This window comes from Chrysochloris asiatica, unplaced genomic scaffold, assembly GCF_000296735.1.
Source record: "Chrysochloris asiatica unplaced genomic scaffold, ChrAsi1.0 scaffold00045, whole genome shotgun sequence".
Classification (NCBI taxonomy): domain Eukaryota; kingdom Metazoa; phylum Chordata; class Mammalia; order Afrosoricida; family Chrysochloridae; genus Chrysochloris; species Chrysochloris asiatica.
Genome location: NW_006408563.1, coordinates 20,932,334 through 20,957,960, shown reverse-complemented (window position 1 = coordinate 20,957,960; position 25,627 = coordinate 20,932,334). Strand labels below are relative to the sequence as shown.

Genomic DNA, 25,627 nt, shown 5'->3' with positions numbered 1-25,627 from the left:
ACTATAGATGATATGACACTTGATTTAGCACTGGGCTGGTGGCCCTCCATATACAGGGATTCTACATCTGTGGATTCAACTATCCTGGGACAGTGATGATTTGGGGTTGGGAGAAGCAATTAAGTGTTCAAAACAACTCCGCAAAAACTAATAGGAAGCAGAAAGTGCTATTTATATAGCATTTATAATGTTAGTAAGAGTTCTGGTGGTGCAGTGGTTAAAGCACTTGCTAAAAACAGAGCATTCCGTGGTTCGGTCACACCAGCCATTCTGGAGAAGAAAGATATAATAGCTTTCTTTTGTAACTATTTAGAGCTTTGGAAACCGTATGCGGCTGTTACACTCTGTCCTTTAAAATCAGTATGAGTCAGAATTTACTCATCAGCAGAAGATTTGATTTTTAAAAACGTGTTTAGATAATTCAAGTAATCTAGAGATTAAAGAATTTGAGAAGATATGTGTTTGTTACATACAACAATAAGGCTATTTTATAAAAGGAACTGAAGCCTTTGTGAATATTAGTATCTGGGGAGATTCTGGAACCAATCCCCTGTGCATACCAAAGAATGACTATTCCTATCCAGGTTGTTCTCGCTATTTCCTAGTCTTCTATCTAAACATTCCTAAAGCAACAAGAACTTTATGATATGTCAACATCATGTGACAGTTCTGATCAGAGAACTTTAGAATCAAGTATTAAAATACTGTGCCTTCACACAGAGCAATTAGATATTGGCAAGCTTGATTGAAAGCACCAAGCATTAAAAGTCAAGTTATAATCAGAGCCCACACACTTTTCATTAGCACATGCAATGCACACCTGTAGCTTGTTAGTAATTTTCTTAGCCAAGAAAATTAAGCAAGAAACAATGTGTGTGTTTTTCCCCCCAAATTCACAATCTGTACATCTTCCTGTGCTTATTATTCAATTCTCTATATTTTTAGAAGACTGGATCAATTTAAAATAAACAGTACTTTTCCATTTCAGATACATCCAGAATTATTATGAAATATAAATTAAAAGTATAATTACTGTAAGAAATGCCTTAGATTGTATATTTCAAATTTTCATTTTTTAGTAAGGACAGAATAATTGATGAAATTACTTTATCTACAAATAGATTTACTCAACTGAGTGCCACTTGAGTATGATTAAAAATGTGTCATCATTTAAATCCTTCAAAAAGTAATATTTATACTGTAATATGCATAACTACTATGGATAATTACATAGATTGGTAGGTTTCAATATTTTAAAACTTTTTAAACAGTGCAAATATACATATACTCAAATAAAAAATTGCCATTATGTAAAATTTCAACTCATAAAAACCATATAGAATGGAGTAGAATTGCCCCCTAGGGTTTTCAAGGCTATACTCTTCATGAAGGAGTCCTGGTGTGGCACTGTAGGTTTATGTGCTAGACTGAAAGCTCAGCTTAACTGCAAAGTCAGTAGTTCAAGTTCACTAGATGCTCCCTGGAAACCCTATACAGGTCGCCATGAGTTGAAACTGACGTGAGGGCACTTAACAACAACAATCTTTATGACAGGAAACCACTGCATCTTTCACTTACAATGGCTAATGGCTAGTGGTCTGGTCTATATTTCAGTTAGCAACTGATGGTTTTAAGCACTATGCCACCCAGGATCCCAGGAGGGTCACATCTTAGTTGATTATGGTGAGATCCACTTTAGACTCACACAGAAAGCACAGAGCCACTGAGTCAATTCTGACTCACGGGAAACATACATGTGTCATAGTAGAACTGCTCTCAATAGGATTTCAGTGACTAAGATTTCAGAAGTTGATCTCGAGGCATTTCTTCCATGACATTGTTGGATGGATTTGAGTTACCAAACTTTTGATTAGTAGCAAGAGTAAACTCTTTCTGTTATCCAGGGTCCTTAGACACAGGTTACAAATGCTTAAAAGCAAGTTTCACAGTGATCAGTGGAACTTAACTGCAGGTTAAAATAGACCTAAGCCAATTTAAAATTTATTTAAATATTCAACAAAGTAACATCACAGTGTTCCATATTCAATGCAAAATTACTAGGCATACCAAGAATCATATAATTAAGTTCTAGAACCATTAGAAAAAAATATTAAATAGCCACAGAGTAAAAAATGACCAAAAAAAATAAATAAATGATGTAACAAAAGATAAAGAATGTGAAACTATGATAGAGCTTCAAGTTTTAATGCAGACAATATAGAAAGATAAGAATAATAACAAATTCACACTGACTACCCCCAAAAGAGCTGGAAATATTTCATGTTGTGACATTTCTTAAACCAACTAGAGAACTGAAAAGTTTAAAGGAAACAGCTGAACTGAAATTTAGAAAGAGATGAACTCCCGCAAAGAAATGGAACTTGAACATTTGCTCAACCAAAACAAGCACTATTCAATTACATATAAACCAGTAAGAAGATTAAGCTAGAAAGAGCCAAACATTGGTTAGTAAGAGATTATGAAGCCCGTTGGGGTATATATGTTGGAGTATTCATATATTCTTGCATAATTTCCTGCAGTTACCCCACGAGGCACCCAGAGATAATCTTGAGAAAACTCTCCTGTTGCTGGTCATGGCCCATCTCTTCTATTTATTCTATGGAACATAAGGTTTAATTTCCATGGGAAAGGCATCAAACAGTAACTGAAAAAAAAGAAAAAAATCTGTAATTGAGGGTGCTGATAGAAACCATTTCAGTTTAGGAAGGTAATGCTGGGGGTGGTGGGGGAGGAGGAGGAAGCACCACCAATGCTAGAATCCAGCATTATTCTATTTTGTTATTTTTAAGTGCTATAGAAGTGGTTCCAAGTCATAGTGACCCTACATAGGGTTTCTAAGGAGAAGCTGGTAGATTTCAACTGCAAACCTTACGGTTAGCTTATTTTACAATGCCACAACAGGACTTCAGCTCTACTAAGTTGTGGTTGTTGTTAAGTGCCATCGAATTGGTTGTCACTCATAGTGACCCTATATGGGGTTTCCTAGGAGTGGCTGGTAAGCTTGAACTGCCAACCCTGAAGTTTAAACCAACCTCGCTGCCTAGTGAATTAATCCATAGCGCTACACCAGGAAGTAGAAAAATATTTGAAGACATATCCTTGAGATTCAGATTAAAAACTTCTGCCTAAAATTGAGTCCTAAAAAGAACATCAGATAATACTTCTTTTTGTACCTTTTTGTTGTTGTTAAGTGCCGTCAAGTCGATTCCGATCCATAGAGACCCTGTATAGGGTTTCCGAGGAGCAGCTGGTGAGCTTCAACCTCCGATCTTGTAGTTTAAACGGCTTTGCAGTCTGGCGCGTTAATCTACAGCTCCACACCAGGACTCTTTACACATGTTATTATTACTAGGGGCTATCAGCAAGATTCTAACTCATGACTAATAATGCAGTATACAACAAATTAAACACTGCCTAGACCTATTGTGGCGTTGTGGGTTAATGCGCCAGACTGTAAAGCCGTTTGAACTGCAAGGTCGGCGGTTCAAGCTCACTAGCTGCTCCTCGGAAACCGTATTCAGGGTCACTATGGGTCAGAATCGACTCGATGGCGTGTAACAACAGACCTATGCTATCCTTACAAGTACTGTTGTGTTTGGGCTCATGATTGCAGCCATTGTTGGGCTCATTGTTGCAGTCAATCCATCTCATTGTAGGTCCTCCTCTTTTTCACCAACACTTTACTTTACCAAGGGTGATGTCCTTTTTGACACGGAATGTAACACCATTCTTCAATTTATCATTCCTGTATAGTAGACCATGTTGCTGTCCAATTCAAAATGGATAATATCAGTCCATTTCAGCTAACTGATGTCTACAGTATCGATAATTATGCAATTTTTTATCTGTTTCAATCTGGATGGCTTCCAATAATCCAAGATTCATATTTCGTACATTCCACATGCTGATTGCTAAAGGCTGTTTACAGCTGTTTCTCCTCATTATGAGTCATGTCACATCAGCAAATAAAGTTCCCCAAAATTTTACTCTGTTCACGTTGGTAAGGTTGACATGACTTTGAGGAGTTAGTTAGCTCTTCCCCATTCCTGTTATGAATGTCTTCCACTCTGAGGGACTCATCTTCTAACACCATATCAGACAATTTCTTGCTATTCATAAGGTATTCAGTGACCATTTGTTTTAGAAGTAATGCTTCCAAATTTGGTTTATTGTGGAAGTGCCAATAAATCCCATCACCATGGGTTATCATGCTGGCATTTGAATTATTGATGGCATAGTTTCCAGTATCACAGTAACACACAAGTCACTATAGTACAACAAACTGATCAATTCTAATTAAAATAACAATTTTAAAAGCTAGGATCAAGCAAAAAACAGACTCTAGGATATCATCACAAGGGAATGCCACAGTTTAAGGACGAATAAGCAAACTGTCAGTAAAATATTTTGAAATCTTCAGTTACACCAAAATTAACCATTGCAAAAACAAACTTCAGTTTAATTTAAAGTAAAAGCATGTTTTCCAAATCACAAAATCTTTACTTTATTAGTACTGGTGAGGTGCCATAGGATAAGTACTCGACCTCAAGGTTGGTTTGAATTGCAAGGTTGGTTGTTCAAATTAACCAGCTGCTCCTTAGAAATGCTATACAGTGTTGCTATGAGTCGGAGTTGATTAAATGGCACTTTACACAAACAACAATAAATCTATTGCCCTAATGTAATAGTTTTATGTAAAAAAAATAATAAAATTAAAAAAAGAAAGATGTAAAAAGAGGCAATATAAGTACAATTGAAGAGAGAATGTGATTGCCATGTGTGACATAGATGATTTTCAGGTAGTGACTTTACCTTAGTTATAATTAGAATGATAAGGTATCTAAAAAAAAAAGATAAACCTTTAAAGATCGCATAGGCAATTTAAAGAAAAAAATAGTGAAACAAAGAAAGAACTGGAAATGCTAGTATCAAAAATGCTATAACAAAAACTAAAATTACTTTAATGTATTCATTATTGGATTTACCACATTTTAGGGAAGACTCAGCGAACTTGAATAGAAGTCAATAGAAATTAACAAACAAAGAAAAGGTAAAGAATGGAAAATAACAAAAAGCAGAAAAGCGCAGGTAAGAAAATAACAAAAAACAGAAAAGGACATTTAGGTATTGTGAGATGGTAATTAAGGTCATAAAATAATTGTAATCTCATTAGGAGAAGAAAAAGAGAACTAAAAGAGGAGGAAATAGTTGAGGAAATGGTAGCTAATTACGTCTAAGACATATTAAGAGAAACCACATTAGATGTTCACGAAACTCAAGAATAACCATCCACAGAAACAATGCAAAAATAAAGCAAAACCTAGACCTATGTATACTACATTCAATTTGTTGACAACCAAAGACATTCTATATTCTGGTGTGGCAGTGCAGGAGAATGCACTGGACCACAAGATCAGTTTAAACTGCAAACCCAACAGCCATTCTTCAGAAACCCTACCCAGGGTTGCTATGAGTCAGAACCACCTTGATGGCACTTAATAACAGCAACATATTCAGTGTAGTTGGGCAAGGGCTATAGATTACCTAAAGAATAAGAAAGCTAAGATTACATCCAATATACTATCAAAAATCAGGTAAACAGAAAGATAAGATAGTGATATGTTTCAAGTGTTGAAAATTAAAATCTGCCAGTCCTTAATTCTATACCCAGTTAAAATATTCTTCATAAAGGTGAAGAGAAATAGAGACTTTTTGGTCAACAAATGCTGGGTGAATTTCTTTTCAGGATATTTAGGTTTTAAGAAATGAGAGGTCTCGAAATAAACAGATAAATGTTAGACATCAGTCTGGAGGCTTCTCCTCACTCACACAGAACTGGCTGTTGAATCACAAGGTTCTGGAAGCTAGCTAATCAGGTCAGACTTTTGGCACATGTCCCAAGAACTGAAGGTCAGATGTAGTCGACTTAATTAGCTAAGCAAAGGACTGCACTGCTCAATCACATCACCAAGATGACTCATTTCACACCCATGCTACAATTGTAGGTTTTTATGATTACAATTAGCTCTGTTAATATCCATAGCTGAATCTTGTCATTCTAGCATCATTTTTTCCCTCCTTCTCTCACCTAGGCCCATCAAGAAAGGAGTGGAGATATAGACAATGGCTAGAGGAGATATTAAATAATTCACTACACCACAAGAGTTGATGTGTTTTTATTCTTTCACATTGCATAGCCAATAATTCAGAATGGAATAGGAACTAAATAAAAACCTTCTTGTATAAGTTGTTGTTAAGTGCTATCATGTCAGTTCTGACTTGTAGGGTTGCCAAGTGGAGGCTGGTTGATTTGAATCACCAATCTTGTGATTAGCAGTCTAGTGCTTATAAAACTATAGTATCACACCAGAATTCCACAGTTGATAATATTTTGCCTTGAGAAATCATGTACATTTTCTTAAAAATAGTCATAAATGCACCCTCCCACACACATACAAAGCGTTCTGGTGTGGTGCTGTAGGATAAGTGTTGGACTGCCCCCCCCCCATGCAACTCAACAGCACTTAACAACAACAACACACACATACACATTGGTGCTGTGTGCTGTCAAGTCTATTCTGATTCAGATTGACCCTATGTTATACAGTGAAGCTGTCTCATAGGGTTTCCCAGGCTGTAAAGCTTTACTGGAGTAGAACACAGGTCTTTTTTCTTGTTCACCTGGACGAGTTCTAGTCATTGATAGCAGATGAGCACTTTACCATAGTGCCACCAGGGTTCGTTCCTTCACATGTATGTTACCTCTTCCCCACCTCCAAAAAGACTGGATAGTAAATTTTTATTAATTTAAATAGTAGCTTTAAATTATAGTGATAAAAAATGTATTGGAGAGTGGTGGAGGTGGTTATGTGCTGTGGAGTCGGTTCTGACTCATAATGACTCTGCATGGGGTTTGTGAAGCTATAAAGAGAATCGGGTGGGTTTGAACTGCCGACCTTGTGATTTACGGTCTAGTGCTGATCCTACAGTGCCACACCAGTAGAACACAATCATATATGTTGTGTTTCATATATTGGAGGAGGGCAGGTAGATTTGAACTGGCTGCCTTTAGGTTAGCAGTTCAGGCTTATGCTACAGTGCCATACCAGGACCCAATATAGTACCAATATATGATATATGCTGGTGCTGAGTCAGTTCTGACTTACAGCAACCCTGTAAAGGGTTCAAGCCTGTCAGCTGCTCCTTGGGAACCCTATACAGTGTTGGTATGGGTCAGAATCAACTGGATGGTCCTTAACAGTAACAACACATACTTGATCCTGGTGTGGTACTGTAGGATCAGTACTGGACTGTAAGCCACAAGGTTGGTGGTTCAGTCTCACCAGCTGCTCCTCAGAAACCTTGTAGAGAGTTGTCATGAGGCAAAACCAACTCACCAGAACTTAACAACAACAATATCAACAACAATGTATTGGGGCCTGGTGTGGTATTGTATGATAAGCACTGAACTGATAACCTCAAAGCTAGTGGTTCAAACCCACCAACCCTCCTTAGAAACCCTATACTATGAGTTGGCACTGATTCAATGCCACTTAAAAACAACAACAGATTGGGTAGTGTCAATATCTTAGAAATGAATTCATGTGAATTCAATATATGTATCATTACCTCCAGGACATTCTAAACTCAACCTTTATTTTTCAAGGCAGACATCATCTTAGCTGTACAGATCAAAAAGGACCTTTAAGCTTCCAACTTTTTCTCCAATTATTTTGCTTTTCTATAATGTTATCCATTTACTTTGTGGGGCTTTAGTATAAATACTAGACTGCCAACCTCAGGTTGGTGGTTCAAACCCACCAGCCACTCCTTGGGAACCCAATACAGGCTCACTATAAGTTGGAACCAACTCCATGGAATGTAACCACAGCAGCATCCATGTATGGAGTCTTGGAGTCATTCTGTAGGATAAGTACTGGACTACCAACTGATCCTCAGAAACATTATACATATACAACTAGGGTTGACATGAGTCAGAAAGAACTCTAGGGTCCTTTGCAACAACAATCCATTTATAGTCACCATAACATTGCCTTCCTGAGATTAATTATGTGCCTTCTAAACATTCTGTTTAAAATAATGAACTTGATTATGAATTTAGTTTAGTTTATGAAAAATGTTTCAAATATGTTATTTGACATATTTTACATAATAATTTCTTTGTTGATAGGAGAAAGTAATTAATTTGTTGAGAATCAGAAAGAATAAGAAACCACAGACATTTACTCTTTTAGTACACACAATTTATTCTTTGTACAATTAATTCTCAGCCATGTGGTCCTTTGGCCTATTCCCTGTTTGGACAAATGTTATGAAGTTCTTTTTAGCCAGTCTGTAAATGCCTAAAGGGCACATTCTTCAAATCAGTCTCCTGCCCACGAGACAATCAGCTTCACTCGGTCCATGGGCTTAGAATCCACAGCTAGCTCTGTCTCACCGTGTCACCTCCATTGTTATTGTCTCTCCTGTTTCATCTTTTTGTCTCATGCTCCACTCCTGCTCTTCCTTCTTGATGGTCCTGGGATCTTCTGTATCTACGTTTGAGATGACTCCTTTTAAACCTAGATGAAGAATAAAACTAATCATTCCCAGCCTTGTTGTTATTGTTGGGTGCCATTGAATTGATATCGACTCATACAGACCTATGTACAACATAACAAAACACTGCTGGATCCTTCTCCAATCTCAAAATAATTGCTAAGCTTGAGTGTATTGCTGCTGCCAATGTGCCAGTCCATCTAATTGGGAGTCTTCCTTTTCTTTGCTGACTTTTCCAAGTATGGTGTTCTTCTCCAGGAACTGGTCCCTCCTGATAATACATCTAAAGTATGAGAGAAGAACTCTTGCCATCCACTTCTAAGGACTATTCTGGCTGTACTTCTTCCAACACAGCACAATCAACCAACTTGACCTTATAGATGTGTGCAGAGCATTCAACCCAACAATAGCACAATATACATTCTTTTCCAGTGCACATGGAACATGCTCCAGAATTGACTGTGCATTAGGCCACAAAACAAGCCACCATAAATTTACAAACATCAAAATACTACAAAGCATCTTCTCAGATAAAGGTGTCCTGTTGGGAAAGATGGAGGAATGGAAAAAAGAATCACAGGGAGGAAATGATGTAACATTGAGGGTATTGCCCTAATTGTAATGAGACAAAGTATATAATTTGATCAATGTAAAACTGATGATCTGCTCTGTAAACCTTCTCTGAATTCACAATAAAAAAGTTAATAATATATTGGAAATTTAGGCAGGTACATTATGACTTTAATAAATTCTTCACTGGTTTCTTTTAGATTGCATTCTGAGTTAGATAATTTTCTGTATTCTACATATAACTATTCATAAATAAATTATTTTTTTGAAAGACATACCTCTCAGTCTAGTTAAACTTACTGAAATGTTCAAAATCATATCAAATATCAAGGAAATGTTCAAAATCATATCAAATATCAAGGAAAAGTTTCTAGATGAATTTTATCATGATAGCAGTCTTTGTGCTATGATGATCACAACTATTGTAAACCTTTGAAAATACAGATGTGGAAAAACTTCACAGATTATATTGAAGTAGTCAACAACATGATACACGATGGAAGACGAATGTGTTCCTTTGTAATAATATTAAGGCAATAGAATTTTCAAAATACAATCATTAATGTACAAAGATATATAAAAATCATCTAAAGACTAATTTCATGAAAAACATCTTATTTCTCTGTTTTCATTGGAAATAAGTAAATTTAATTATAATGTCAGTAATGGAAATAAAAGGACAGGTAATGAAATTGGAAATAAATAATAGTTTGAAGTGTATGTGAAAGAAAGACAATATCTTTCTGACATGTTTTTAATAGCATGAAACAGCTTTAAAACAACGCTACTGATGTTTGCATTTGAGATCCACAATAGAGGCAGACTTACTTTTATGATATCATAATGTGGTAATTAGACAAAACTAAGTATATTAAATGTAAAAGCATAATGTGAAACACTTTGAAATACATGAAGTGTGAATATTTAAGCCAAATTATTGTACATACTGTACATGGCCTACTTCAGGAACTTCATTAGGAAGTTCATGCATGACATTGGCAAACAGAGGTTATGTGATTTTCGTCTGTGTAGCCCCATCAGCATCGAACAGTGCTCTAGTTTCATTGTGTTGTTGTTGTATGCTTTCAAGTTGGTTCCAGCTCATAGTGACCCTATGTAGGGTGTCTGAGGTTTTAAATCTTTACAGGAATAGAAAGCCTCAGCTTTCTCCCTTGGAGCAGCTGGTGGATTTGTACTGCCAACTTTGGGATTAGCAATCCAGTGCTTATCCTATCTGGGCTCTTAAAACAATTACAAGGCTATGAACCAGAGAGTTGGCAGTTTGAACCCGCCACCTGCTCCTGAGAAACCTTACACAGGGTCACTATGAGTTTCAACTTACTCGGCAGCACTTGAAAACAACAGGAAGATGACATATTTGCTATTCATCATGGTAGGATATATAGGAGAGTTGGAAGTTTTCAAAGTAAGTGCATCATGGTCTTATATAGCTAAGTCAGAAAGTATTGTTATCAGGGTTCCAGTTCATATGTGCACCTGTTTATTTCAAACAGAAACATGTTTAAGTATGTCTCTGTAATAGTGGATAACTGCAAATGAGTTCTCTCAGTAATATACTTGTCTTAGTCTCATTAGGTTTCCTTCAAAGAAATAGCTAGTTTTCACACCATGGAAATAAACAATTCTGAAGTCAGGACTAATATCAAATTTTTGACAAAACTCAAATGGACATCTTCCCAAATCATTAAAGCTTTGCAACATGGGAATACTGTTGCATATAAAACAACAGTTTTTATCTGGATTAAGCATTTTAAGGTTGGAAAACTTCAAAAGCAAGAGTGAAAAGATGATCAACCTATATGAATGAACAAACTTTGTCTGAAGTCAAGAAGCTGGTGGAAGAAGACTATCAAATTACTGTTAACATTGATTTTATAGCTACTGAGTTGGAATCTCTTATGTTTTGATATTTTCAATAATAAGTAAACATCTTGACTTCAACAAGATTTGGCTTCATGGCTGCCAAAAGTGCTGCATTAAGATCAGTTAGCTCAAAGAGCTGATATTTTAAACGAGATAGAAAACAATGACAATAATATATTGAATGGCTCTAGGGATGAGACTTTTTGGATTCATCAATGAAATTCCAAGAGTAAGGTTCAATGAAAGCATTAGCTTCTAAGAGGATCTGCTGAGCCAGATAAATTCCAAGCAAGAAGGGAAGCTCAGAAGGGTATGGTGACACTTTTTTTTTTTTTTTGATCCCAAAAAGGTAATCTTTTATATAGAATATCTAGGACATAGGATGATTACAAAGGTTTATTAAGAAGCTTTAAGTAAACTAGAAACTGCATTGGTGAGAAAAAGGACAGAAAATTTGAGGCTATGAATTTTTTCTTTCTATTTTTTTCATAATGACAAAGCCACAATCTTTGAAGATAACAAATGTTGGATAATAAGAATTTTGTTGAGAAACCTATCCTATCTATCCTACAGGCATGCTCTTGCTACTTCAGACTTCGTTATATTCCCTAAAATATAAGAATATTGAAAAGGAACACAATTTAAGTCCCTTGAGGAAATCAGGACTGTGGTTTAAATCAAACAGTCGAGACTTCTTCAGATAAGGGCAGAAGAGATGGAACATCTCCGTTAGTAGTGTATAGACATAGATGAAGGATATGCCAAGAAACAACAGCTTCACATTTTGATATTTTTTAAAATAAAATTTTCTATGATTTTGTAGCAATACTTTTTCATCAGAGACTGAGATGACAGAAGTACAAAATAACATAAAATCACAAGAAAAACAAATGCCTACCAGAAGAAATGGACACTGGCACTAGTTTATCAGGGACATATGTGACCAGATTTCTCCAACATTTTTTTTTAAATGTTTTATTGTGAATTATGTGATAGTTTACATGGGAGAACATTAGCTTTACATTCATCCTATTGTATCTCGTTACATTGCCATGGTTACAATCCCCTCCAAGCCTCATCAACCAACCAAATGGTACAACCCACAAGCCTGAGCCCTAGTCGTCATCACACAGCCCCTCTACCATTTCTGGGTCTAGATTTCCAAGTTGATCTATCTCTCCACGTCATCATCCCTGCCTCCATCTCTGGCATCACTGTTTCTCTGGGTAGGGTCCAGTCTGCCATTCTTCTCTCTTGATGGTCCCAGGGACATTTGCTCCTGGACTGCAAAGTCAACCACTCCCCTCCTTTTGCTACAAAATGTCTACCTTTACATTTCTAACCCTCACAGTCAGTTCTGATAGTTATCATTCACCATCGGACCACATGAGTGTTATCCACATCTCCTTTCATCAGTCCCACTCAGACAGATTGGATACTACTCATTGAAAATTCTACCTTCATCCGCACCCTTTGGATTTAAGTTCCCATTTGAATGTTGGTAAACCAGTCACTTCTTGCCTTTGTAGCTCCCCTATCTTGGGTAGCCAAGTTACCCATCCCTGTCTACCCTGTGTACCATGGGTGGGAGGGTGGGAGGGTGGGAATGATCCTTGCTATAAGATTTGTTCCCTCTTTTGAGCTACTTCATCCATAGTAGGTCAAGTTAATCAAATTTTATCAGATTACTCTTTTTTTTTCTCTTCTTCCTTCTTCTAGTTGAGCTCTGATCATCCAGACATTGAAGCCAGATCAAGTGTGTATTATCTGCAAGTGTGGGTGTTCTTGTGCGTATGTCCTCTCTTCTTATTAGCTGTATGCTTCATTCTCCACTCTAGTCCTCTGTGGCTATGTCACTGACTCTGAGCCCAGGAGTCCCCAGGTCTTGCCAAACTGCTGGCAAAACAGGTCTCCACCAGGGTTCACAGGAGTCTATTGAACGTGGTTAGACTTAGCTCTCAGATTCATTGCTGCTTTTTCCATCACTTCCTCTTATTGGTGACCAATGTGGTTACCAGTCAGAGCACATGTCTGCTCTTGTATTCACATTGAGTCTTAGTCTTGGAAGGGGATTTGGTTTAGGGTACAAGACCACTTGCCTTGATTTCTGCTAGGTGAGCAATTTGCTTGTTCTTGTAGTAGTCAGTCAGACTGCTGTTATTGTTTTATATTTTTCCTGTCAGTCTTTCTTTCAAGAAGTGTCTTCTGTTTTTCTAGCCACTTCAGGCTGGTTTGCTTGTCCTTTTAAGTGGAAATTTCCCACCTCAGAATATTCTGGATGGGGTTCAGGATTCCACATACGATCTTATGCAATGCAGAGGCTACACAGGAAAACCTCCTTCACTTGGCAAGCTGAAGCCCCATTTTAGGTATGCCTATCAGTTATAGGCAGAAGACAGACTTGCAAGCTTTCTATGGTGATTTCTGGCTATTCCTTTTTCTTCCCTCAAGTATCTATTTTATAATGGTATGCAAGGGAAACTGAGATTCAAAAGAGTCAAGCATCTTAACATTATATCTCCCCTTTTGCCCATTGCAAACATGCCTTAATACCTGTATCCCAGAGCCCTGTTATTCCAAGGTTGTGCATACATCATTATTAAGCTCTATCCCACTTAGCCCATGCAAACCTGCTAAATTGTTATCCCATACTCCTTGTTCTTCCACTCCCTTTCCCCTTCTTGTGTATTGCCCCTTCCCCAGTACCCAAACCATCCTGTGTCTATTTTCTACCCTGTGCTCCACCTTCCCCTCCCTCCCATCACCCAACTATCCTCATCCCTGTAACCAGCAAAGAATCCCGCCCACCTTAGTATGGGTTATTTTTCTTAGTCTTTTACAATAGTGGTCCTATGCAGTATTTCTCCTTTAGTGACTGACAAAAATTTCACTCAACTTAAAGTCCTCAAGGTCCATCCATGTTATGTGGTAACTTACAGCTTCCTTGTTTTTCTTCAAGGTAGCATAATATTCCATTGTGTGTATGTACCGCGGTTTGTTTATTTATCCATTCTTCAGCTGATGGGCACTTAAGCTGTCTCCAACTTTTGCTGTTGTAAATAATGCTGCTATGAACATTGATGTGCATATATCTACTTATGTTATGAATCATATTTATTGATGGAAAATCCAAGTAGAGGAATTACTGGATCATAAGGTATTTCTATTTCCAACCTTCTGAGGAATCGCCATATTTTTTCCAGAGAGGTTGGACTACTTTGCAATCCCATCAGCAATGCAAGAGCTTCCCAGTCTCTTCACATCCTCACCAGTATTTATTGTCCTCTACTCTTTTGATCTTTGTTGTTATTACTGGTGTGAGATGATATCTCATTGTTGTTTTGATTTGCATCTTTCTAATGGCTAGTGATCATGAACTTTCTTCATATGTTTATTGGCTGCCCCGATCTCCACCTTGGTGAAGTGTCTGTTCATGTGCTATGCCCATTTTTTAATTGAGTTATTTTTTTTTTTCTTGTAGAGGTGTTGTAATTTCTTATATATTTTAGAAATAAGTCACTTGTCTGATGTGCTGCTGCAAATGGAAAGAGTTTTACTTCCTCTTTGCCAATTTGTATGCTTTTAATTTTCCTGTCTTGCCGTATAGCTCTTGCTAAGACTTCCAGTACAATATTGAATAGGAGTGATGACAAAGGGCATCCTTGTCTGGTTCCTGTTCACAGAGGGAAGGCTTTCAGTTTCTCTCCTTTGAGAGTAATGTAGGCTGTTAGCTTTGTATATATGCTCTTAATTATATTGAGGAATTTCCCTTCAATTCCTACTTTGTTGAGTGTTTTTATTGGAATGGATGTTGGATTTTGCCAAATAGCTTTTCTGCATCAATCTATATGATCATGTGGTTCTTGTTTTTTCTTATTTATATGGTAGATTATGTTAATTGTTTTTCTAATTTTGTACCGTCCTTGCATCCCTGATATGAATCCCACTTGATCATCATGTATTATCTTTTTGATATGCTGCTGGATTTTATTGGCTAGGATTTTTTGAGAATTTTTACATCTATGTTCATAAGAGATATTGGTCTATAATTTTCTTTCTTAATGATGTCCTTCCCTGGTTTTGGTATGAGGGTTATGCTTGCTTCATATAATGAATTAGAAGTTTTCCATCCTCTTCTATAATCTGGCATAATTTGAGTAGAATTTGTGACAGCTCTTTCCTGAATGTTTGGTAGAAGTCACCAGAGAAGCCATCTGGGACTGGATTTCTTTTGGTTGGAAGCTTTTTGACGACCTGATCAATTTCTTCTTTTGTTATTGGTCTGTTTAGGTTTTCTACTTCATTCTGCACAAGTTTAGATAGGTTGCGTTTTTCTAAAACTATATCCAGCTCTTCTAAGTTTTCAACTTTGTTGGAGTACAACTTTTCATAATATTCTGTTATTATCTTTTTTTATTTCCTTTGGTTCCATTTTGACATCGCACATGTAGTTTCTAATACGTGTTATTTGTGTCTTCTCCCTCTTTTCTTTTGTTAGGTTTGCTAATGGTCTGTCAATTTTGTTAATCCTTTAAAAGAACCAGCTTCTTGTCTTGTTGATTCTTTCTATAGTTTTTCTGTTTTCTATGTCATTTATTTCTGCTGTAATCTATTATTTCTTTTCTTTTGGTGAAATGTGGTTTCCCTCTTTTGGTCTGTTTCTAATTGTTGTAGATACTGTGTTAATGTGTTAATTTTGGTTCCTTTTTCTTTTTGGATGTGTGCATTTTTTGCAATAAATTATCCTCGCAGCACTGCTTTCGCTGTGTTCCAAAGTTTTTGGCCTATTGTATTTTAGTTCCCATTTGTTTCCAGGAACTTTGTGACTTCACATTTTATTTCTTCTACTACCCAGTTGCTTTTCTGCAGGGTGTTATTCAGTTTCTATGTATTTGGCTATATTTTCTTGGTCTTCCTAATGTTCATTTCTAATTTGATAGCATTGTGGTCTAAGAAGATGCTTTGTAGTATTTTGATATTTGTGAACTTATGGAGGTTAGTTTTGTGGCCTAAGACATGGTCTATTATGGAGAGTGTTCCATGTGCACTGGAAAAGAATGTGTATTGTGCTGTTGTTTGGTTGAATGCTCTGTACACATCTATGAAGTCCATTTGGTTGATTGTGTTGTTTATTTGTGAAGTTTCTTTCTGGCTTTTTTGAAAGCAGTGTATTAAAATCACCTATGGTTATTATAGATTTGTCTACTTCTTGCTTCAAATCTATTGGAGTTTGCTTTATATATTTGGAAGCTCTATCATTGGGAGCATAGACATTTACTATGGTTATGTCATCTTGTTCAATTGTCCCTTTAATCATGTCCATCTTTATCTGTTATGCTGGGTTTTATCTTAAAGATTATTTTATAAGACATTAGCATTGCCACTCCTGTGCATTTTTATTGCAATTAGCTTGGTATTTTTTTTTTTTTTTCCATCTCTTGACTTTAATCTGTTATTGTCTTTGTGTGTAAGATGTGTCTCTTGCAGACAGCATATTAAAGGATCTTGTTTCTTTTCCAATCTGCCACCCTCTGTCTTAATTAACATGTGCATTTAATTCATTTACATTCAGTGTAATTATCAATAGGTATGGATTAATTGCTGCCATTATGTTGTTGTTGTTGTTTTTTGTGGTGTTGCTGCCTTCTTTGTTCTGCATATCTTCCTGTGCTGGGTTCATGGTTTTTTTGTTCTTTCTTGTGAGTTTCATCATAGTCTTAATGTTTCCATGTTCCTGGATTTTCATTTTCTTGGTATGTTGCAAAGTGTTAATTTTCTTTGAGGTTTCCTTATATTCCATTAACTTTTCCCTCCACTTAGTGTAGTCTATTTTATCCTGTAATCTACCTAACCTTCTACCATCTGGATCTCTGTTCCTACGTGTTTACCTTCTTTCACATTGTAATTGTTTTGATCATAGACTGACCTCCCAGATTCTCTGAGTTTTTTCTTTTAGTTTTGTTCTGTTCTTGACTCTCCCATCTGTCAATTTAGTTCTAGGAAGTGCTGCCACATATGTCAATCTCTGGTGTTTGTCTGTTCTTGTTGACTCTCAGTCCACAGAACACCCTTTAAGATGTTTTGTAGCATAGGGATGGCTTTGGTAAAATCCCTTATTTTCTGTTATCCTGGAATGTTTTGATTTCACCCTTGTGTTTGATTAATAGCTTTGCTGGGTAAAGGCATCTTGGTTGGCAGTTTTTTTTTTTTTTTTTTTCTTTCAAGGGTTTATATATGTCTCTCAATTGCCTTCTTGCTTGCATGATTTCTTCTGAGAGATCCAAGCTTAATCTGACTTGTTTGCCTATGTATTTAACACTTTTTTTTCCCCCTAGCTGTTTTCAGGATTGTCTCCTTATTTTTTATTTTAGAGAGCTTGATTATGATATGTCTCTGGGGTCCGTTGAGCTTCTTGAATGTTTATCTTTCACTTTTCAGGATGTTGGAGAACTTATCTTCCAACAGTTCTTCAACTATTTCCTCTGTGGACTTGTGTGATTTTTCCTGTTCCAGAATGCCAAAATTCTTAATTTATTCCTCTTCATGTTTCCCACATGAATCTTAGACCTTCTTTAGATTTTTTTTAATCCTTTTTTCTGCTTGCTCGTCTATCTTAGCAGTATTGAGAAATTAGTCTTCCAGATCACTAGTTCTGTCCTCCATCTCTTCTATTCTACGCATATGCCCTTTCAGAGTATTGTCTATTCCTTATATTCTATTATTCATTGTTTGGATCTCTTTCTGTAGGTTTTGAATTGTTTCCAATGGTGTATCTATCTTATTTGATTGTTCCTGTAGCACCTTCCTGAATTATTCCTTATTTTTCTCAATTCCAGTGCAAAGTATTTTGAAACATTTATAATCATTTTTTTCTGGATTATTTCTCAGGCATTTCCAAGGCTTGCCCTCCTTCCAAAATGTAGTCCAGGTCTACCTCTAGGCCATTTGTCTCAGACATTTTATCTTATTTCTGGACATGTGCTGATATGGTCATCTACTTTTGCTTCTTGGACATGTTTAATGTTTATCTGTCACCTTAATACTTAATTGAGTTTGTATTTTGGTATTTTTTATGTTTTTTTTTTATTGCCTCCAGCTAGATATGATTAGGATGTGGGCTTCCCTTTTCACTCTTCTTATTGCTTAACTCAGAGTAACTTTCAGAGTTGCTGTCTGCCTACTTGGTGTGTGACATTTTGGTTATTGCCTGGATTGTGGGTTTTTTGTTTTGTTTTGTTTTTATGGTGTGGTTGTAGGTTTACTATATGGCAACAATTGCTGTCTCTGCTTGGGTAATATAGTGAGAAAAATGGTCTCCCAAAGGTAAAAGAGGGAACTAAAATAACAAAATAGCTACAGATGAAAAACAACAAAAAGAAAAACAAAAAACAGAAACAAAACCAAAAAACAGAAAAACTACATTGGATATTCTAGTCTATAATTGCAGAAAAGGGAGAGAAGGGAGTGAAAGAAAAAATAAATCTATAGGCTAATGTGAATATAAGGAGCTCTGGTAGTGTAGTGGTTACAAATTGGGCTGCGAACCGCAAGGTCAGCAGTTCGAAACTACCAGCTGCTTCGTGGGAGAAAGATGAGGCGTCTGCTCTGGTAAAGATTAACAGCCTCAGAAACCCTGTGCAGGGTCACTATGAGTCGAAACTGACTCCACGGCACATAACAACAACACAATGTGAGTATGATTTTAATATCATCTTTCAGCTTCATGTCTTCAAGGCTTCCTGATAAATTTCAAGATGCCACTGTTTGTTGTTATGTTGTACCTCAGGATTTAATTTTCGGCCTGTTTTATATTTAAACTCTCTCTCACTCTCCACACCCTTGTTTTGGCCTTTTCACTTTTAATAAACAGTTCAGGACCAGCTGTTGAGCTGCAAGCCTCTTTAAATGCTGAGAATATCTGTGTGCGTGCATGGCAGAAAAACCCACCTGTGGTGGCGGTGGGGGTGTCCACTTGCTCAGTCACCCCACTTTAGTAACCAGAATGTAGGTGTGCAAACTGTGGGGAACCAATGAATAGATACCAATAAAAAACCTCAGAACAAAGCATAACCGCCAATGTATATTGTCCACTTCTGCTCTGAGGTTCCCGCAACATTATTCCATGGTGGGTCTGCTTGTTCCCCACTTGATCTTGCAGTTTGGTCCTGCCCAAGTTGCCAGCTTTGGACCGCTTAGCCCGGCAGATTTGAAAGTATGAGATTTCTTACGTCTGCTACAAGTTTCACTAGCTGTAAGCCTTCAGACTTTTTAAATATTCCTAGATAGGTGGTTCAGAGTTTTGGAGCTCTGTCCTGAACTGGATTCACCCGGTATTCTATTGTATTGCTGACAGATATCTTCACTACAGCTCTAGTCTACCCGCCATCAAGCCCCACCTCTCATTTCCCCCCAACATTTTTAACAAATTAGTAAATGCTGAATGCAGGCTTGTGAGAGAATATGGAAAATCTGGAGACACTGATATTAAGAATTCACACCAACACATATGTTTGATAAAGACTATGGTGGGATATTTACACCAGGAAAATTAGCAGCTGCCACACTAAACAGAGCATGAATTATTTTTCTTCTCAATATTTGTTTTAAAAGAATGCTTTAAGTATCTGTTTTTTTTTATTTTTTTTATAATAATGGTCTCATACTCCAATGTTTATCACATTCACCAGGTGACAGGTGGAGAGTGCATGAGAACACACCAACATGCAATCAACTTAATATAAATGCAATGATACCATGTCCTTAAGAACACAGACAATTTCATCTTACATAAAGAAATAAGATGTAATGCTTCAAACAAATGGCCAAAATTAGAGTGTTAGAAATATAAACCAGAAATGGTATATGTACACCTTGATGTATTTTCAATGACTTGAGAGAACTATAGATGAAACCAAGGAAAACAGACAAAATTTTATAATCATTCAGGAACCACTATAAGAACAAGCTGACAAAAGACATGAAAAAATGGAAACCATACAAAAACAGCAATAAAAATCCAGAAGATTAATGCTAAGACCTCAGAAATAGATAATATATAAAACACCAAAAAAGTAGAACAGAATCAATAGAAGGCTGAATTAGTGAGTTTTAAGACAAATATCTCAATATTCATCAGAGGACTAATTCTGGTTGATGCTGTAAAATAACCTCAAGATTGGTGGTTCAAGTGCACAAACCACTTGTCTATCAGTTTGTCTCACTGTGGTGGCTTGTATGTTGCTGTGATGCTGGAAGCTATGCCACCCAAATTCTGAATGCTGATAGGGTCACGCATCATGGATAGATTTCAGATGAGTTTCCAAACTAAGAATCAGAAAAAGGAGAGGTAGCCTACTTCCAAATGCTCAGCCACTGAAAACCAGTAAAAAGCTGTCAGATAACACTAGAAAATTGAATAGTGAAATATGAAGAATACAATCAGAATACTGTCAGATATAGTGCCAGGAAATGAGCCCTTCAGGTTGGAAGTCACTCAAAATACAACTAGAGAAAAGCTGCCTCCACAAGTAGAGTTGACCTGGATGGTGTGAATGGAGTAAAGTTCTCAGGACCTTCATTTGCTGATGGGGCACAACTAAAAGTGAGGAGAAAGATGTACAAATATTCATTAATAATTGGAACATGGAATGTATGAATTGTGTATCTATAAGAAGTGGAAGTTGTCAAAATGTAACAAACAGATATCCTAGGCATTAGACAATTGAAATAGACTGGTCCTGACCACTTTGAATCTGACAATCATATAGTTTATTAAGCCAGGAATGACAAACTGAAGAATAATGGCCTGGCATTCATTATAAAAAAGGACACTTCAAGATCTATTTTTAAATATAATGCTGTCTTTGATGGGATAATATCTATACAGCAATAAGGAGGACCAGTTAGGCCACTATAATTCAAATTTATGCACCAACTACAAAAACCAGTGATGACATAAGTGAAAACTTCTACCAAATACTTCAATCTGAAATTGATCAAATATCCAGTCAAGATGTTTGATCATTACTGGTAATAGGAAACAAAAAGGATGGATCAGTAGCCGGAAAATATGGTCTTGGTGACAGAAATGATGCTGGAGATCGCAGGATAGGATTTTTCAAGACCAATTATTTCTTTATTCCAAATATATTTTTCAAGTAACAAACAGACAATTATATATGTGGACTTCACCAGATGGAATATACAGAAATCTAATTGACTACTTCTGTAGAATGAGACAGTAGAAAAACTTCATATTATTAGCCAAAACAAAGCCAGGGGCAGACTGGAACAGACCATCAATTGCTCATAAGCAAGTTCTGGCTGAAGCTGAAGAAAATTAAAACAAGTCCAAGAGACCCAAAATATGACCTTGAACACATTTCAACTGAACTTAGATATTATCTCAAAAACATGTTTTATACATTACACACTAATGACCAAAACCCTGATAAATTGTGTGATGACATCAAGAATATCATACAGGAAGGAAGCAAAAGACGATTAAGCAGATAACAAATCAAGAAAAGGCCAAAATAGATGTCAGATGAAACTCTGAAACTTGCTCTTCAGTGTAGAGATGCTAAAGGAAATGGTAGAAATAAGGAGAAAAATAACTCAACAGAAAATTTCAAAGGGCAGCTTGAGAAAACAAAACCAGATATTAAAATAAAATGTGTAAATATCTGGAGTTGGAAAACCAAAAGGGAAGAACATGCTCACCATTTCTCAGGTTGAAAGAGCTGAGGAAAAAAAAAAAAATCAAACCTCAAATTGAAATACTGAAGTATTCTTTGGGCAAAATATTAATGATGCAGAAAGCATCAAAAGAAGATAGAAGGAATACACAGTTACTGTACCCAAAAGAAATGGTCTATAATCAACCATCTCAAGAGATAGCATATGATCAAGACCCAATAGTACTGAAGGAAGAAGTCCAAGGTGCACTCATGGCATTTACAATGAATAAAGTTCCAAGAATTTATGGAATGCATTTTGAAATATTTCAAGAAACTGAAGGCGCACTGGAGGAATTCCCTCATCTATGCCAAGAATTTTGAAAGACTGATACTGGCCAACTAACTGGAAGAGATATATATTTGTGCCCTTTCCAAAGACAGATGACCCTACAGAATGCAGAAATCAACGGACAGCATCATTAGTATCACATACAGTAAGATTCTGCTAAAGATCACTTAAAAACAGCTGCAGTAGTACTTCAACAGGGAACTGCCTAAGCTTCAAGCTAGTTTCAGAGGAGCACTTGGAACAAGGGATATAATTTCTGATGTCTGATGCATCTTGGTTAAAAGCAAAGAATATCAGAAATATAGTTTGTTGTTACTGTTAAGTGCTGTCAAGTTCATTCTGACACATAGCGACCCTCTATAGGGTTTCCAACGAGAAGCTGGTGAGTTTGAACAATCTACCTTGCAGTTCAAACCTACCTTGAGGTCAAGTACTTATCCTATGTTCGCATACTAGGAATCCAGAAAGATATTCCCCGTGCTTTATTGGCTATGCAAATGCTTTTGACTGTGTGGATTATGACACGCTATAGAATTATTCAAACTAAGTTCTGATTTTTCAGCAGAAACCATGCAGGCAAGAAGTCTTAAATATAACTTAAAAACTTAATTATAGATTTTTGCTCACAAATATAGCCCTACCTTGTTTTATTTGATTCATGTCCACATCACGAAATTTATTTCAGTAGTGCTTGCCTTCACGTAGGTGTAATCACAGTATTCAAAACCTAAAGAATATATTTAAAGCATTGTTCCTTAACAATTGACTTGGATAAATTGTTCTAATAGGAATCTAACTGTATTGAGAGTTGTAATATTTCCTGATAGTGATTCATATATTTTTTACATGTGTTGAACCCTATTCTTAGAAAAGAACATGCAGTTCGTCTTTCATGAAACCTAGCAGCGTAGTCATTTTCTGTAGACTGCTTATACTCAGATATTGACATTCTCTATAGCAGTGATCAGTGCACAGGCTGTTTCTGTAATGCCTTAATAAGTAAATAGTCTTTGAGCAAATTGGCAGTTTGACTTCAAGGTCTAGAAGTTTGGTTCACTTTTAACTGAGTTTTAGTCAGTTAACTTGTTAGAGAAAACACAAAAAGTGTTACTATTCAAAAGTAATCTAATTTCACCCTTAGTAAGCTATACAGAGGTTAGTGTACCTGAAGGATTTACATTTTCTCATATTTCATATGTGCTTTCTTTGTTTTGACTTTATCTTTTAAAAAAATATGTCAACTATATTTAACTTATGAATATGCCCTTTTAAAACAATTACTAGGCAAGGGATTATAATTGTCTATATTTGTGAGCCTAAATTAAGCAAAGTGTCTTCAAGAACTGAGAACAATGTTTTAAAAATTTGGGAGATAAAAATTGTAAGTAAATATATATACATTTAAAAATATTTCCTTAGAAAAAATATGCATTTTTAAATATGTCATCAGAACTATTGCTCTCTATTTTAAACAAATTATAAAGCAATAAATACTTAACAAATTATCTCCAAGATAGAGTACTCCTACAACATATAAGTATGTTCAGTACATTTCATTCCCAGGCCAGAATTTATTATTATTGATTTGTGTCACTCTTTTGCATATTGGCACAAATATTTTTTATTTCCTTAAATCCTATATGTCCTTATTTACTCCACTAGACAGATATGTGGGAATTAGATTTTAAAATGAACTTAAATAATGTCTAACACTTTCATCTCATTTTAAATCTGTTAACAAATGTTAGTAGTGACGTATGTGAAAATGATGACTTTATCCAACTTAAGTTATATTCTTATCCATTATTTTGTTGAGATATTTTAACAATCCACACCTTCTGGGTTGTTAAACCTGACTTGGTATTAAAACATATTGTGGACTTTATGTGAGTTTACATGGGAGAACATCAGCTTTGCATTCATCCTATCATCTTTCATTTCATTGCAATGATTACAATCCCCTCCATGCATCATCAAATAAACAAAGGTTACACCCCATAGCTCTCCCACCCTGGCCATCAGCACGCAGCCCCTCTCCCTCCCTGAGTCCAGCTGCTCCATCTGTCCATGTCATCATCTCTGCCTCCATTCCTGGCATCACTGCCTCTCTTGGTAGTGTCAAGCTTTGGCTCTTCTCACTTGATGGTCCCAGAGACTTCCGCTCCTGGGCTGCAAAATCAATCACTTCCTTCCTTTTGTCAAAAAACATCTACCCTCACAATCAATCCTGTTTGCAATTATTCACTATTGTACCACAAGAGTCTTATCCCCATTTCCTTTTGCCAGCCCGGTCCCTACAGATTGGAAATCATTCAGTGGAGGTTCTACCTTCCCCTACCCTGACTGGAACTAGGCTCCCTCTTGAAAGCTTGTAAGCTAGTCACTTCTTGCCTTTATAGTCTCCCGACACACACACACAATTTTGGGTAGCCAATATCTAAGTTGCCCATCCCTGTCAACCCTGTGTACTGACGGGGTGGAAGTGATCCTTGCTGTAAAGATTTGTTTCTATTTTTGAGCTACTACATCCATAAGTATAGGTAAAGTTCATCAAATTGTAGCGGGTTACTGTTGTTGTTTTTTTCCCTCTTCTTTTTTCTTCTAGTCAAGTTCTGATCATCCAGGTCAAGTGGGTACTATCTACAAGTTTGGGTGTTCTTGTGCATCTCCCCTCACTTCATATCAGCTGGACGCTTCACTCTCCACTTTTTATTATTACCTTTATGGGGCCTTTCTAAATAAGAGCTTTTTTTAAACAAGGCATTTGACCTTTTCATTATTAAACAAAGCTCCATTATTTTTTATTTAGCTTTCGACTCTGTGCTTGTGTCTTCAATACTTTCACAATGATTTTCTATTTCTCAATAAGGAAAGCCCACTTGATCCTGTCATGGACACATTTAGCACACATGGAGCCATCATAGGCCCTGGTAACATGTTTCTTTGTCTTGGACAACTTCATGAGAACTTTAGGTCTCACAGCACAGATCCCTTGAAATTGGCCTGGGTACACACCACATGCAGGTTTTGGTGATTTACCAACCTTCTTGATATTGTTGTTGTTGTTAAGTGACGTCAAGTTGATTCTGACCCATAGCGAACCTGTATAGGGTTTCCAAGGAGCATCTGGTGAGTTCAAATGACTTTGCTGTCTGACGCATTAGCCAACAGCGCCACACCAGGACTCCTTGGTATAGAGGTAAGCAATTCTATTATCAGGAGTTTAGGACAGCCTAGTTTTGTTAGAGGCTGTATTGTAGGACAGCGTACGATGGTATGTCAAATGCTGGACCATTTTGAATGCCTCTACATAGTGTCCGAGGATGAGGAAGAAGGATCTGAGGTGTTCATAGGTGAAATATCTAAATAAGAGCTTTTTAACGAAGCAGCATATTCCTATCTGTATCATTAACTGAAATACACATTCCACAGTATTTAGCTGGATCTCAACAGTAGCTGAAGGGAATTTGTCAAATATAAACATCTTAAAAGGAGATAGATCAAGTTGGATAAAGCAAATTATAGACCATTGTTGTTATAGTTAACTGCTGTTGAGTCAGTTTTG

At 36.5% G+C, this 25,627-nt stretch overlaps 1 pseudogene; it reads right to left on the bottom strand.

The window, feature by feature from the left end:
• Positions 1 to 24,856: 24,856 nt before the first annotated feature.
• On the bottom strand, positions 24,857 to 25,357 carry LOC102817629 (annotated as a pseudogene).
• Between the last annotated feature and the right edge of the window lie 270 nt (positions 25,358 to 25,627).